Source organism: Thermobia domestica, chromosome 6, assembly GCF_964235325.1.
Source record: "Thermobia domestica chromosome 6, izTheDome1.hap1.1, whole genome shotgun sequence".
In the NCBI taxonomy this organism is placed as follows: domain Eukaryota; kingdom Metazoa; phylum Arthropoda; class Insecta; order Zygentoma; family Lepismatidae; genus Thermobia; species Thermobia domestica.
The window spans coordinates 238064166-238080155 of NC_137459.1; positions in this window are offsets into that span (position 1 = coordinate 238064166).

A 15990-nucleotide genomic window follows, 5' to 3' on the forward strand; every position below is an offset into this window, starting at 1 on the left:
AATGTCAAAATTAAAAAAAAAAAACTTAATTTTTAACCTGTAGACGCCTGCCAGGGAATTCATATCTTGACGTTGTCATCCCTGGTGCCTCTCCTAATTGTTGCAGAGACATGAACGACCCCTTGTTAGAAAGCTAATAGAACAAGTAATGTAATGAGATATGCTTGGTGCATCTGAGCTTCCATTCGCAGAAGAAAAAGAAGAAAAAGAAATTCGAAATACTTGTAGAAAAAAGTCATTTTTTGAATTTCCGGCCACACTGGCAACACTGTTAGTTATTCTACGTTAGTCAAATACTTAATACGAGTTTCTTATATAGTCATATCAACCATATAGAAAAATGAAAGCCGTAGCTACAATAGAAAGGTAGAAACAAAACGAAGTGCAATCACATGTATAAAATTTATAATTTGGTTTGCATGCATTCACATTGGGAACCCTGGCATCTCCCCCACTCCTAACTGTCACAGAGATATGAATGACATCTTAGTTGGAAAGCTCATGAAACAGGAAATGCAACGAGGTATGCTTCGCACCCATAGTCTAATAGTCATGAAAAAATGAAATCTTTGAGTTTTACGTCCGACGGTTATGCCGGTTAGGCTAAAGGAGACGGTGATTATGAGAAATGAATGAAATGGTGGAATGAAGAAAGTGGGAGGAAACGGGAGAATCCCGAGAAAACCACGCACACGGTGTTTGTCCACCACGAAGTTCACTTGGCGGGGGCTGGGATCGAACCCGGGACCCCAAGCACAAGTGGTGAACGCTCTACCACTGAGCCACCGCGGCCCCTCTAATAGTCATAGAAGAACGGTAAGAAGAAAGAGAAAAAAGAAGATAAACATAAATGGATAGTTTCAAACATACATACAGATGATGATCAGAAAAATGGAAACACCTGTAGTTGGCAACACGTCAGATGTATGGGTTGGCAGTGGTGTCGTGGCGCCCGCAGCGCCGGACCGCTGGTAGTGGTGTGTTAGGTCGGTCTCCATACTACATCAGGCGCAGTGGAACAGCAGTGTCCAGTGGCTGCAGCAGACGGAGGTAGTGTAAAATGGGAGACCTCTCAGATTTTCAAAGAGGGCAAATTGTTGGTGCGTGGTATGGAGTGAGTCTGACGGCAGTGGCTAATGTGTTAGGTGTATCGCGTAGGACAGTGTCGAAGGTGATGACGGCCTACATAACACACGGGTAAACCACATCGGGAAAGCGGAACAGTGGGCGGACTAAAATCATGAGTGACAGGTAACGCCGGATATTAAAGCGCATTGTCACGCAGAACCGTCGTGCCACTGCGGAGCAAGTGACAGAGGAACTCAATCAGCACCTCCCCCACCCTGTTTCGACAATCACAGTCCGCCGCGAATTACATGACATGAACTTACGGGGTCGTGTTGCACGGGCCAAACCGCTCATCAGGGACCATAACGCTTTCGCACGCCGCAAATGGTGCCTCGACCATGCAACTTGGACCGTTGACGACTGGAAACGTGTGATATGGTCGGATGAGTCATCCTTCACCCTATTCCCAACCACGGGCCGTGTTTATGTGTGGAGAACGCCCAAAGAAGCTTATGATCTGCAGTGTCTCCGCTCAACTGTAAAACATGGCGGCGGCTTGGTGATGCTTTGGGCCGCCATATCATAGTTTTCATTGGGTCCTGTGGTCACACTTAGCGGACGAATCACTGCCACCGATTATGTCGCAATTTTAGGAGACCACTTGCATCCTACGGTCCGGATGTTGTTCCCGGACAATGACGCCATCTTCCAGGACCCATTCACACAGCTGGCGTTTTTGCAGCGTGGTTTGAGGAACATCGGGATGAAGTTCAACACCTCCCCTGGCCCGCCCAATCCCCAGATCTCATCATAATTGAACATCTGTGGTCCGTCTTGGAAACACGACTTCTGCGACGATTTCCACCTCCATCATCTCTTACAGTACTGGTCGATGCCCTGCACGAGGAATGGTGTAAAATTCCACTTGCTACCATTCACGACCTCTATGCCTCCATCCCATGTCGCATCAAGGCTGTTCTGAAGGCGAAAGGTGGTCCGACACCCTATTAATCTGGTAAGTTGCAATTTCATTCAGGTGTTTCCATTTTTCTGATCACCATCTGTACCTAACATTCGTCACCGAGCTTCCCTTGAAACTTCCTCTTTAGGATTTTCGTTGGTGTTCTTCCGTACAGTCTCTTTTTAGCATCCAGCAATATTGGCCATCATATGGACAGTCCACCTTCCTTGGTATCTTTTTTCCATCACTTTAATGTCCTGATGAAAACGCTGGCCATGTTCGTCCGTAAAATCACCAAGATTGTCACGAAAATAATTGAGATGAGCATGAAGAAAGAGAACTTTGGTGCTCATGTTGCAGCCAAGCAGTTTAAAAGATTTCAACATCTCGTCGATTAAAAGGCTGTAATTTGCAGCCTTCTTGTTCCCCAAAAAGTTTTGTACCACATTTCTAAACGCAGACCATGCTTGTAATTCTCTCACTCATACTTTCTTCAATTATTTTGTAAGCCAGGGTAACAACGTGAATGTTTACGAACCACAAAATTTTATAAACGGTGGTTGCACTTTGATTTTTTCCCTCGCTTCCTATTCTAGCTACGGCTTTCATTTTTTATATGGTTGGCATGACTATGTAGGTAACTCGTATTATATTTTTTAACCAACGTAGAATAACTAACAGTGTTGTCGGCGTGGCCGGAAATTAAAAAATAATTTTTTACAGATATTTCGAATTTCTTCTTCTTCTACGAATGGGAGCTCAGATACAACAAACATAACTCGTTGCATTACTTGTTCTATTAGCTCTCCAACAAGGGTCGTTCATGTCTCTGCAACGATTAGAAGAGGCGCCAGTAATGACAACGTCAAGATATGAATTCCCTGGCAGGCGTCTACAGGTCAAAAAATTCGTTTTTTTTTTCAATTTTGACATTTTCGTGATTCGTGAAAAGAATATCTGACGTCATACACAACTTTGAAGGTCGTTTACTTAACTTGTAGAAACAATCTATTCGGACAAACCATTTTATTTCAAAATAACAGAAAAAAGTTGAAAATTTGTAGATCAGTGTAATCATTTGGACATTTTACCCTTCTGTACAAATGATGTAATCCTTGTCACATTCTCACCATCCCTTCTTAATGTTGCATTTGAAAACAACAGTGTACATATCAATCTTGGCTCGATGTAATGTTGAAGACTATCACGTAGCCTATATTTCTTACTTCTCAAGGCTAATCGAAATTATATCATTATAAACATTTTGTATTGTGAACTAACTTGTTATTAGATTGAAATATAGTTAGTAAGGATTATTTTCATATTGATAAGAGTTAATTGACCATTATATGCCCGAGCTTTAAGAATGTAAACTTACTCGATGAATATGATCTTATTTTCAAATTTAGGGCTTATTCACAATTTCTAACGTTTCACAATTACTCTCATCCACATATATCCGCTGAATTATGTTATTCCACTTCCACCCACCCAATCGTAATTTAACCGAACCGTATTATCTCGACACTATCTTATTTTCCACAGGCTCTATTCATTATATGTCAACATTAAACCAAGTACTAGCTTGTATAGATAGTTAAAGCACTTTCTACCCCAACACTCTTCCTTCTTTACATTAGTTAACTACCAGTACATACAATACATGCGGATTACCAACATACAATAGGGTTACAGAATGTGACAATTCTTTATTTTTTCTTAACAAGTCTGATTTCTCTCCTTCGGTTATCTCCAACCAATTAAGTTGACTTTGAAATGCATTCTGTTTTTCTATCAACTTAGTCAAAATTATGTCTCGATTTCGTATAGCCTAGATTGTAAGCAAAAAGAAAGGAAAACAAGGAAGGAAACAATGAATATTAAGAATTCTTACCAATGACCAAGTAAAGTTCATGACTCTGACGGGCACTGTCATTGCTCACTTCAAATAATCCATGTTCACTACTTTCTCATTTTTTTCTAAATCTAAATATTGTGTATATGGGAAATTGCATTAAGATCCTACTTATTTCCGTGTGAATTTTGATATTCTAATAAAACCACAACCTGAACTAAGGTTCAAATCGTAAGTATATATAACAAAGGCCAAGGTCGAAGGACTTCAGCCGGTGAGAGTCTGGGACTGGGTGTTTGCGCGCAGCCGGACGTTCCCAGTGTCCCGAGGCAAGGGCAAAAAACTTAGAATGTGGTAGGGAGAATTTGAAGGCCATTTGAACAAAGTACCTATTTGATCAATCCCATCACCACTCGCGTATATATTAATCTCAATAGAAGAAACAGGGGGAAACAACACTTGTAATTTTCTTCTCTTAGCTGTTGTTGTGTCATGGAATCTAAAGGAGAAAGAAAATCCGCTTTACATTAGATTAACTGAATCAGGCGTGGCTCTCTTTTGAACAGTAGAACCACTGCAAATAACTTTTCCATTCGTCTTCCTGATACACGTGGGTAATTTTACGAACAAGTTGAAACTTGCACGACAAGAAGATCTGCTGAAACATTCGCAGTAGGCAAAAGCTTCTGATTTTATTCATCTTACAGTTTAATAGATAATCTAGCATATCTAATGAATCGAGAATTATGCAATCATGAACAAATGAATTCGCCATTCTCAGATAACAGAATTCATTTTGCTGAGCGAATATCAAGATCCTGGAGTAGTGTGTGAATTGATTTTTTTCCTAGTGGGGATGAATTTCCCTATATACAGTATGTACCCAGTCATCTCTCTCTCTTAACCCTAGGAACACCAAGGGGGGGGGGGGGCTTGGAGGCCCATAAATTATTTTCGTTACACTTTGTAACATTTCTAATTGCAGAAAAAATAAAAAAATGACATTGTCAAGCTTGTCACCATTCATCATAAAACATACTTGCTTAGTTTTTACTGTTTTGTTTTCTCTATTTATAAATAAAGAGAGTGATGTGGGCCTCAGAAGACCCCCTTGGTAGTGCTAACCCAGACAGCACAATGCATGTACAGTATCCGTATAGTACATGTACAATTGCACGGATGCAACATGTGCATCATCTGTATAAATGCACGCCTGTACATGTGATGCACATATACATGCCGGGTCCTATTCAACATCTTCACGTGCACAGAACATGTGCAATACACACGTACACGTCCTGTACAAGTGATTTACACCTACCGCGCAGGTGATTTACAAGTAGCACTATTCGATTTACATGTAGTTCACAGGTGATTTACATGTAGGACAGCGGTAATTTACACGTAGCACACAGATGATTTACATGTAGGATAGCGGTGATTTACACGTAACACACAGGTGATTTACATATAGAACAGAGATGATTTACACGTAACACACAGGTGATTTACACGCAGTACCCAGATGATTTACATGTAGGACAGAGATGATTTACACGCAACACACAGGTGATTTACACGCAGTACCCAGGTGATTTACATGTAGGGCAGAGGTTATTTACACATAGCACATAGGTGATTTACACGCAGTACCCAGATGATTTACATGTAGGACAGAGATGATTTACACGTAACACAGGTGATTTACACGCAGGACCCAGATGATTTACATGTACGATAGAGGAGATTTGAAGCAGTACCCAGATGACTTACATGTAGTCCACAGGTGATTTCCTCGTAGTACAGAGGTGATGTAAAAGTAAATTCGAGATGCAACGAAGAAAAGGAGTTTATATATTTGGTGTCTTACGCAGTAACACCATTTATAACTGCAAACATTTTTTTGTCCGTCGTCCCGCTAAAGGGTTTTGCCCTTTCTTCGGGTAAGTGCTTTATAGAAAAGGTAGTTTGCAGTTTAATGTGGCTGGTCTAAGAGGTGCACAAGTATATAAGATTTGTTTATTTATTAAATACATATACACACAGAGAGGTGATGGAAGGGTGACAATAACATCTAATGAAGTACAAGCATGATATAAGCATGAGACAATAATATTGTAGAAAATAATACATTTATTTCCATGTAGTGCTGAGGTAAGACGAATGCAAAACTGGAAAGAATATAGTACAGGAGGCAGTATGGAGAGATGGAGATGAAGATGAAATGCAGTGCTCTTAACGCCACATCACAAGGTATTTGTTAGTACTGACGAATGCAGGTTATCTTCTGTTCCTGGGGCGATTCAGGAACTGATGAAGACAGAGGAAGCCCATGTTAATAGGTAGTTACGGTGCGTATGATGGATATATGAATGATGAAAGCTCTCGTGGTTCGTAGATGTGAAATATTTCAGGATCCACTACAGCATCATCCAGTTGCAAATGATAAAGAGTCATGAAGTGCTGTAGGGGAGTATCAACGTAAGTTGGGGGTGCGTCGTGATCCCGATCGTACCGTAGGATATCAAGTAACATGGGATGCTGCTGTTCAATTCGCTTGCAAACGTACCGAGTACGAAGCTGTTCGAGATGGTGCAATAAAGGTGGAAAGTCAATCAGCTCTTAAAGTAACCGTATCGGATGCGGTAAGCTGATGCAATGTGCGAGGCGTAGAGCATGGCGCTCTAGGATAGCCAACTTCTGATAGAATTTTGGCGGTGCAGATGTCCAGGCCGTGTGACCATATGTTAATGTACTGCGCATAAATGCTTTATAAGTATGAAGTACTGTTAACGGTTTTAAACCCCAGGTTGTACCAACTAGGCGCTTGAGGAGGTTGAGCCGATTTTGCGCTTGGCGTATGATCTTGGTGAGGTGTGGGGTCCAAGTAAGTTTGGAGTCAAATATGACACCAAGATAAGTAAGCGTATTTGACGCCACGACAGGTGTATGATCTACTTGGAGGTTTAATCTACTTGGATTCCTGTATATTCGTTAACGGCGCCCACGTGGTAGGAAAACAATAGCCTGAGTTTTGGTAGAATTAATACTTAATCGCCTTACACCAGCCAACGAATGCATCAATTGCCGTTTGCATAGTTTTACTGATGGATTGCACTGTGCGGCCTGTCGTGAAAAAGGCGGTGTCGTCAGCAAACTGAAATATGTTGATGTTGTTTGGAACAACAAGGTCGGCAACATACAATAGGTATAATAAAGGAGACAGTGACGAGCCTTGAGGAACGCCAGATTGGATGAAGATCGGATGAGAAAGTGTTCCGTTAATAGAGATATATGCTAGTCGCCCTAGTAAAAATGAATGGATGAATCTGATATACGAGGATGGTAGAAAATAGTTATGAAGTTTGTATAGTAAATCAGGGTGCCTAACTTTGTCGAAAGCTTTTTCTAGATCAAAGGCTAGCAGACAAGAAGGAAAACCTGTGTTGTATTGATTATAAACAGCCGTAGATAGTCGTAATAACTGATCCATCGTACTAAAATGAGGTCGAAAACCGGCTTGATGAATAGGAAGTAGATTATGAGTTGTAAGATGAGCGTGCATGCGGCGGACTAGAATGCGTTCTAATATTTTGCAAAGGCAACTGGTGAGATGAATAGGGCGATAGGACTGTACGTCAGTTGGAGGTTTGTTAGGTTTGGGAAATAGAAGAACTTTTGAGTATTTCCAGTCGAATGGAAAAAATCCAGTTCACAGGATGAAAGTATATATGGCGCTAAGAAAAAGTAGAAAAGCAGGTGATGCTTGCCTGATCAGAACATAGGTAATAGAATCAAAGCCTGGTGCAATGTTTCGTTTACGGAGCAATGTTTGGCGAATATCATCGGGTTGGATCGGAGTGGTAAGTTGATTATTGGGTTCTAAAGAGTGGCTGATAGATGGGCGCAGAGAAGCAGATGTTGGATCTGTACGTCGGTTTATTGAATTTTGTAGGCGCTGCGGTGTATGCCAACCAGGGAGAGGTGTAAAAATATCTTGAAAATATGAAGCAAACGTATTCGCTTTATCCACATCAGTGATCACTGCCTGATTATTGTGAACAATGGGGTATGGTGTGCGAGATACTGTCCCGGTGAGTTGATGGAATTTGCGCCAATATTTACTGGGGTGTGATTCACTTGCAAGTGTGTTGCAAGTTTGAATCCAATGGCGTTTCTTATAGGCTACAATATAATTGTGCGTAATTCTAAGGTATTGGCGATGAAGTCGAAGCGCTTCAAGATTACCCGTAGCAAGATACTCACGATGTGCTCGACGAGAAGCGGATATGAAAGGTAAATAGCGCGGAGGGAATTTTGGTTTATGCAATTGTACTTCTGCTGTTGGAATTGAACGATGTGCTGCATCTTGAATAGATTCAGTAAGAGCGGCGATTGTGTGATCAAGATCACATTGTGTAGTAGGCAGGAGCAAGTTATTAACACCAGTGTCCAGATCGGAGCGATATTGTTCCCAATTGGCTCGTTTGTAGCAGAATACTTTCTGAGGAGGTATATTAGATTGAGAGCGAAGAGAACAGTGAAGTGTAAGTTTGATAGGTACATGATCACTACCTATAGAATCGAGCACATCGATATTAGGGATGGTATCGAGACGAGACGAGACGAGACTTTGTACAGTCTCGGTCTCGTCTCGGTTGATAAATAAAGGTCTCGGTCTCGGTCTCGTCTCGAGTAAAAAATCATCGTCTCGGTCTCGGTCTCGTCTCGGTCAACAGATGCTTGTCTCGATCTCGGTCTCGGTCTCGAGTACCAAGTCTCGGTCTCGTCTCGAAAGTCTCGAAAGTCTCGAAATAAATAGTGTGATATTAAAATATCGAAAGTATTATTCTCGTACAGTCTGTTGTTTCCGCTTATTTTTTCCTTTCATTTATGACTTAGAATTATGGTATGGTGTACCTCTTCATACCTAATTTGCTAGTGTTAATGTTTTCCATGCGTGTATTCTAGGTTCAATGATCAGTGGGTATATCACCCTAAAACCCTAATAGTAACCCATATTTCACTTTCAGCAATATACTTTGTCTCATATAGCCTCAGTACTGCCTATACAATTAAACTCTATTAAATTAACTCCAGTACTATACAGTAGTTTATTTCCTTCTTTGAATCAGAATTGTTCAATACCTCGTAACGGATAACGCAACATATACCAGCACGAATGTATTTAATCGTGCCGAAATTGAAACTTTACGATTTCTCATCTATTATTCAATATATTCTGCTTTGACTGTCATTTTCAAAACAGAATATCATATTCATTATCTTAACAAATAGGGTAAATTATTACTACAATATACGTATTTTGTTTCAAATTGATGAAATGCTTTATTACCGTTTCACATCTTCGTGTTTAATTGACACTTTATAACACGAGCGTCCTGAACCTTGCGGTTGGAGCTACTACACTCATCTTTGCTATGTGAGGTCTCGAGTTGGTTCACAAAACAAGCTAGATTCAAAGTCCGATGTTTCGCATAGTTCGCGTCTCATTTTAAGTGCATTCTGTTTCTTATACAAGTTCATAAGGCCGTAATGCAATACATAAGCACATATCCAGTGCCGTAACATAGATTAATCTTATTCCTGAGCTCTCAGCGGTGCATGCAATCTTTATTCGAGAAAACTAATCGTGTGTTCAATACGTTGAAATTTTATATTGATTGAAAATTACTTGCGAAACATGGACATACATATTATATAAGTATATAGGTAATTCGAGTTATCTGTATCTATTTTTATTCTCACTCGCCAAAACAAGTGATTCTTAACTTTCTAGTTTTATTTTGTATTAATTTTCGTAGTTTTGCTGCAACATGATGGATTGAATAGTCAAAAATGTATTTTCGCTCTACGACTTTCATTAAATTTTGGATCCATTTTTACCCTACCTTACTTAGTTCACACACACACACACACACACACATACACACACACACACACACACACATATATATATATATATATATATATATATATATATATATATATATATATATATTTTAGAGGTACACTATGCTAAGTAACTTTTTGGTCGAAATTGAGTTAAGAATGCTTTTTTTTTAATAGACTATGTTCTTTCTAGTGGTGTAATAACGTAAGTTTGAAAGCATCCTACTACTTTGTAACTAGTTGGTAAGTTTGAAAAACAGTACTAGGTCTTAGTTGAGGAACCGATTTTTCGCTTCTGTAAAATTACTAAATTATGACTTGATTTAGTTTACTTCTGACGTCCAGATATAATAAAATCATTACCATCATCATAATCATCCACTGCTTGATGAAGGTCTTTCCAAGTCATCTCCACAACTATCTAACTTGGACAATTCTTTTCCAGGTTACTCCTCAGTGGTTCTTGATTTCGTCACACCTTCTTGTATGCGGAGGTTTCCTAGGCTGGTTTTGTCTCGTGGTATCCAGTCTAGGATTGTTTTCATCCGTCGATCATAATTTCTTCTTGCAATACGTCCAGCACATTTTCCAGCTCATATTAAATTATTTCATTAGCACCATCAGTATTCATTTCTACATATTTGGGCTACAAATAGTTCGAATTCGCTACTTTCGGAGTACAGACACGCTACTTTTAATCAACATGACTGAATGATTTAAATCAACACAATGTGAGTTACCCCATTTGGTCTACCGGATAGCACGCTTGATTTCGGTTCGCTGAGTCCCGAGTTCGATTTCCGGTAGGGGTAATGTTGAACGACCGAAGTGGTTCGGATTCCACTATATTCCACGTCTCCTTTAGCCGCCCTAGCATAACTGTGGGACTTCAAGTGAAATAAAACAAAACAAAAATGAACACTGTGTATTACTAACTGTAAGTCCTTGAATAATTGCATATAGCTATATGGAATGGATCGGGTCTGAGGTGGTCGGTGGTCAAACTATAGCAAGTGAAATGTAATTAGGGTGTAATTAGAACTTTTAATTAAGCACGGTCTTAATCTAAAGTGTACACCAGGCCTAAGGCTTAGGGGGAACAACTAGTGTTACTGAAAATGTATCAGTTACATTTAATTTCAGTTACAATTTGCATTTACATGTATTGCTGGAACGAAGACATAAACATTAACATTATAAGTAGCCCAAAGACTATGAAAAACGTCGTCTCTTGAAAGCATTCTTGCAGCATAAAACAAATTACGAATAATTTAAAAATATTTTGCAGTTTATCTACGTTATTTGCACACATTTAGAATAATATTTAGCAATTTGTTTAAGTGGGCAACGCTGCTTAAAATAATGTAACTGGTACTTGTAATTAAAACCACCAAAAACTATTGTTGTAATGTTATAGAAGCAAAGGAAAGCAATAATCATTATAAAAATTTAATACAATTACGTCATTTTAAGCAGTATAACAATCACTACCAATGTGTTTGGTATCTCTGAAACGATTTGAAATAACAATTGTTGTAAATGGCGTTATAAGCATTTAAGTCTTTTGGAAGCATCTACATCATGAGACGTGATATATCAGGGCGTTTTCGAAGTAAAGTCTTTAGAAACATTTAAATTTTCCATTTCTTATAAATTTTTTCCTTCATTCATTCGAAATATACTATACCATGATCATAGTATTTGACGCTAAGATACAGTTGATGCTCATTGCACCGTCCATGCCATTTGAGTTATTAGAGATCTCCAAAATGTTGATGTTAGTGATACTGTCCTTTGTTACACTAAATAATGTATGGGCTATTGTGGTTTTATTAAATAACTAACTAACTAACTAACTCTATAGCCTATGGAACCCGGAGGTTCAGTGCCGCGTTCACAAAAGCTCTCCACTGACTTCTATCCTTAGCTAATTGGATCCAGTTTCTACTTTGTATTACTATCTCTGCGAGATCCATCTTAATTTATTAAATAACTAAATTAGAAATATGTAATACTTTACGTAGCGCAATTTGAGAAAATACAACTTTATTTTGCTTGTTTATCTAGTGGTATTGCAGAGTATCTAGAAGAAGAATTTTCCAACTTGGTACAAAATTTCAGCATTTTTAATATATATATATATATATATATATATATATATATATATATATATATATATATATATATATATATATATATATATATATATATATATATATATATAGAGAGAGAGAGAGAGAGAGAGAGAGAGAGAGAGAGAGAGAGAGAGGATTGCCCATTTTAATCTTTCCACGAAGATATCTCGAAAACGATTGAACATAAATGATCCGAACAAAAACTGAAATAGGAAATGCCATGGGGCACACCGAACGGTGTTGTCGCGGTGCCTAGCGGGGCCGCCCTTCATGGGGTTTCAGGACCAAACTTTAAAATTTTAAATGGAAACATGGGGCGAGTAATACCTCGTTTCATAGATCTTTAAAAAGTAAAAAGCGTTGGGGCAAAAGATTTTTCATATCGGTCACCGTATTCAAGATGGCCGCAAGACATGGTGCCTGTATCTGATAAAACGTCCAGTACCACTAATATGAAAGCAGTTGGAGATAAACGAACAGTCAAAAACTGAAACAGAAAGGCATGGGGCGCGTCTACTAATGTTCTCGCAGTGCTCCCAGGGCTGCCTTTCAAACTTAGAAATTTGAAACCGTATCGGAAAGCACAAAGGGTATTTATCATTCAAGTTAAATGCAACGGAGAAAAAAGATTATTAAAGTATAATTGACATGATGCAAAAGATGAAATGATAGAAAATTATCTTTCCGATCTCTGTCCGTAAGTAGGTGAAGCGGGAATGAATGGTAAAATCTCAAATGAGAACCTCACTTTTATTTGCAATAGATATGGTTTGTCTGAAACACTTGTGTGTACAAATGACTGGTACTATAATGAATAAAAATAAAGTGAAATAAGGTGAATAAAAATAAGATGAAATTCAAGTTTAACAACATTTTGCCCGCCCCTGATAATTTAACGCAATGCGTGCAAGATTTTTGGGACATATCTGCATCAGTATGTACCGTTTCGTTACTAAGGATCACAACTGAAATTACCAAGTTATTCGGAATGTAACTGTGGACAACATCTAAGTGAAACTTATATTCTATCACATGCAAAAAGACAGAAGGAAAAGAAGCGAACCAATATCATGCAGACGACTGTTGAACAAAACCAACGTTTGTAAATATTGTTTTAAAATTGCATTGTCCTACAAATTTGTTTTGCATTTCAGTTGATTCATTTTCGCATCAAACCATTACCTGCAATCAAAATGGAAGGTATCATTTAACAAGAATTTTACATACTTTATTCCATTACAGACACATTTATCTTATAAAAACATATTTCAAATAACTTTGTTTCGTAGATACAATTTGCAAAAACTAAGGCTCTCATCTGCAATTCCACCGATCCTTTCCGCTTCACTCACAGAGTGAGGTTGGAACAATAATTTTCTAGGAGTTAGATTTCTTCCTTTCCATTATGGTACTTTCACTCTAATCATCCTTTCACTGTTGCAACATTCCCGAGATATAGAATGATAAATACCCTCTGTGATTTCCTATTCGAATATTTGTTCTGGTGTTTTCATATTAGTGATACTTTGCGTTTTATCTGATGCAGGTACCATGTCTTGGTGGTCATTTTGAAAACGGTGACCCATATGAATAATCTTTTGCAACAGCACTCTTTAGTTTTTAAAGATATATCGGACGAGGTATCACTCACCCCATGTTTCCATTTACAATTTTCAAGTTGCGGTCTGGGCCCCCATGAAGGGTGGTCCTGGGAGCCTCCGCGACAATATCAATCGATGTGCCACATAACATTTTCTGCTTGAGTTGTTGTTCGGTTCATTTATGTTCAACCGTTTTCATATTAGTGGTACTGCACGTTTTACTGTATCTGGTAGAGGCAACATGTCTTGGCTACCATTTTGAATACAATGCCCGATATGAGAAATCTTTTGCCAGAACGCTTTTTAGTTTTTAAAGATATATCGAACGAGGTACCACTCACCCTTGCTTCCATTTAAATTAAAGTTGGGCCCCGGGAACCCATGCAGGGCGGCCCTGGGTGGCACCGAGACCATATATATATATATATATATATATATATATATATATATATATATATATATATATATAGGGAGAGAGAGAGAGAGAATTCTATTTGCATCAGCAGTGGATTTTGTTTCGGGAAAGGCTTGAGGAATAAGTAAGAAACATTTGCGTTCTACGTGCAATGTAAAAAAGATCACAAATTTATTTCGGGAGGGGTTTAAGCCTGATAACCACCCCCTAAATACGCCACTGTACATCAGTCAACCGTTCGCATATTACCTAATACAGCAACGAAACAAATTTTGAGTGAAGGCAATTTTAGTATATATCAATATCAATATTCGAGACGAGACCGAGACTTTCGAGACTGACCTAAGTCTCGTCTCGCTCTCGTCTCGATTTATAGAGGTCTGTCTCGGTCTCGGTCTCGTCTCGGTATTTAAAAGTCCGTCTCGGTCTCGGTCTCGTCTCGGTATATAAAAGTCCGTCTCGGTCTCGGTCTCGTCTCGAATTATCGAGACGAGACCGAGACGAGACCGAGACTATTCTCGGTCTCGGTACCATCCCTAATCGATATGTATACTCTGCGAGAGAGATGTTGATGTGATGACAACATCAGGAGTAGTATTGCTGACGGGACGTGTAGGCTTCGGTAAAACATGGAACTCGGCAACTGTTTCAGTGTGAAGAAACTCAAGAAAATTAGTTTTATCTCGCTGTGACCGGCTATGAATGTTTAGATCCGCCATGATAATGTAATGCCTAAAGGTAGAATCGATATATCGAAAGAAGTCATAGTTGATTGCTTTGCCTGGACGAAAATATATGGTGGCGAAGGTGACAGTACGGCCTCGAAAATAAATAGTCTTGACATTATGCTCAGGAAGATGGTATGTGAGCTGGAGTGGAACAGTAACTGCTCGATAAGGAAGGCGTTGGCTAATACCTATAGCTGTACCTCCGTAGACTCTTGGACCAGATGGAGCATCATGTCGGAGAAGATGATATTTCGGAAAATAACAGGAAAGATGTGGTGCGAGATAAGTTTCGTTAAGTGCAAAGGCTGTTATGTTTTCTTCTTGGAGAAGTTGTGTGAAGAGCACGTGATGGGTTAAGACTGATCGAATGTTGAGAAAAAGTAAATTATAAGCCATAATGATACGTAGTATACAAGTGTATGTAGAAGCACCCATATTAAACATAGACTTCGATTGGTTGAATTTGAAAGTGAACTGTAGGTCCGGAATAAGTAGCATGAAGTTGTAAGTTAAACAGTAATTTGGCTGCATACATGATCTGATTCAGGATGTGGTTGCGATCAAAAGGATGAATATTTTGTAAAGAAATTGTAAGAAAGCGTAATAGATCTTCAACAGTTATTGGGTGGCGTAGCGAATTTGCTGGTGGTGTTGGAGTGTCAACAGAACGTATCGGTACAACAAGTTCTGGCTTAGCTGGATCGGGTTTAGGTTTAGCTTTGCACTTGTAGCTATAAGTAGGGTGTCTTTCAGAACATCGGTCACAATGTGGTGGTTCCTTAAGATTAGGGCAGCTTTTTGTCGGATGTTCCAGTGAACAATAGCCACATTTGATGGTATTCGGACACTCAGATGTCGGATGGGAATTGTATTGTTGGCATTTCTCGCATCTAACCGGCAGAGGTGCTGGTGTGCGAGATGGTTCCACTTTGTAACGACGCCGGTATATATATGCACCGTGAAGAAGAAGTTGGTCGATCAACTGTTGTTGATCAGTAAAAATGCGAACTAAGTATGTTGGACCCTGGTTGTTCTTGATACGTATACACCGCTTGACAGGTAGTCCTTCTTGGTGTAATTCAGAGTAGATTTCCTCATCGGTGAAGTCGGGTTCTACGCCACGAATGACCACGGATAACATTGGAGGACGTCGTGGTGGTGGTGGTGTCTTTCGTCCGCTCGAGCTTAAAGTAGATAGTTTTGCTTTCAACCCAAAAATTTCGAAAGTCACTTTGTTGCGGACGTGAGTGGCGAAGTTTGGATTGGTCGATTCCAGGATTATACCCCGACGAGTCTTGATGATTTCTCTTATTT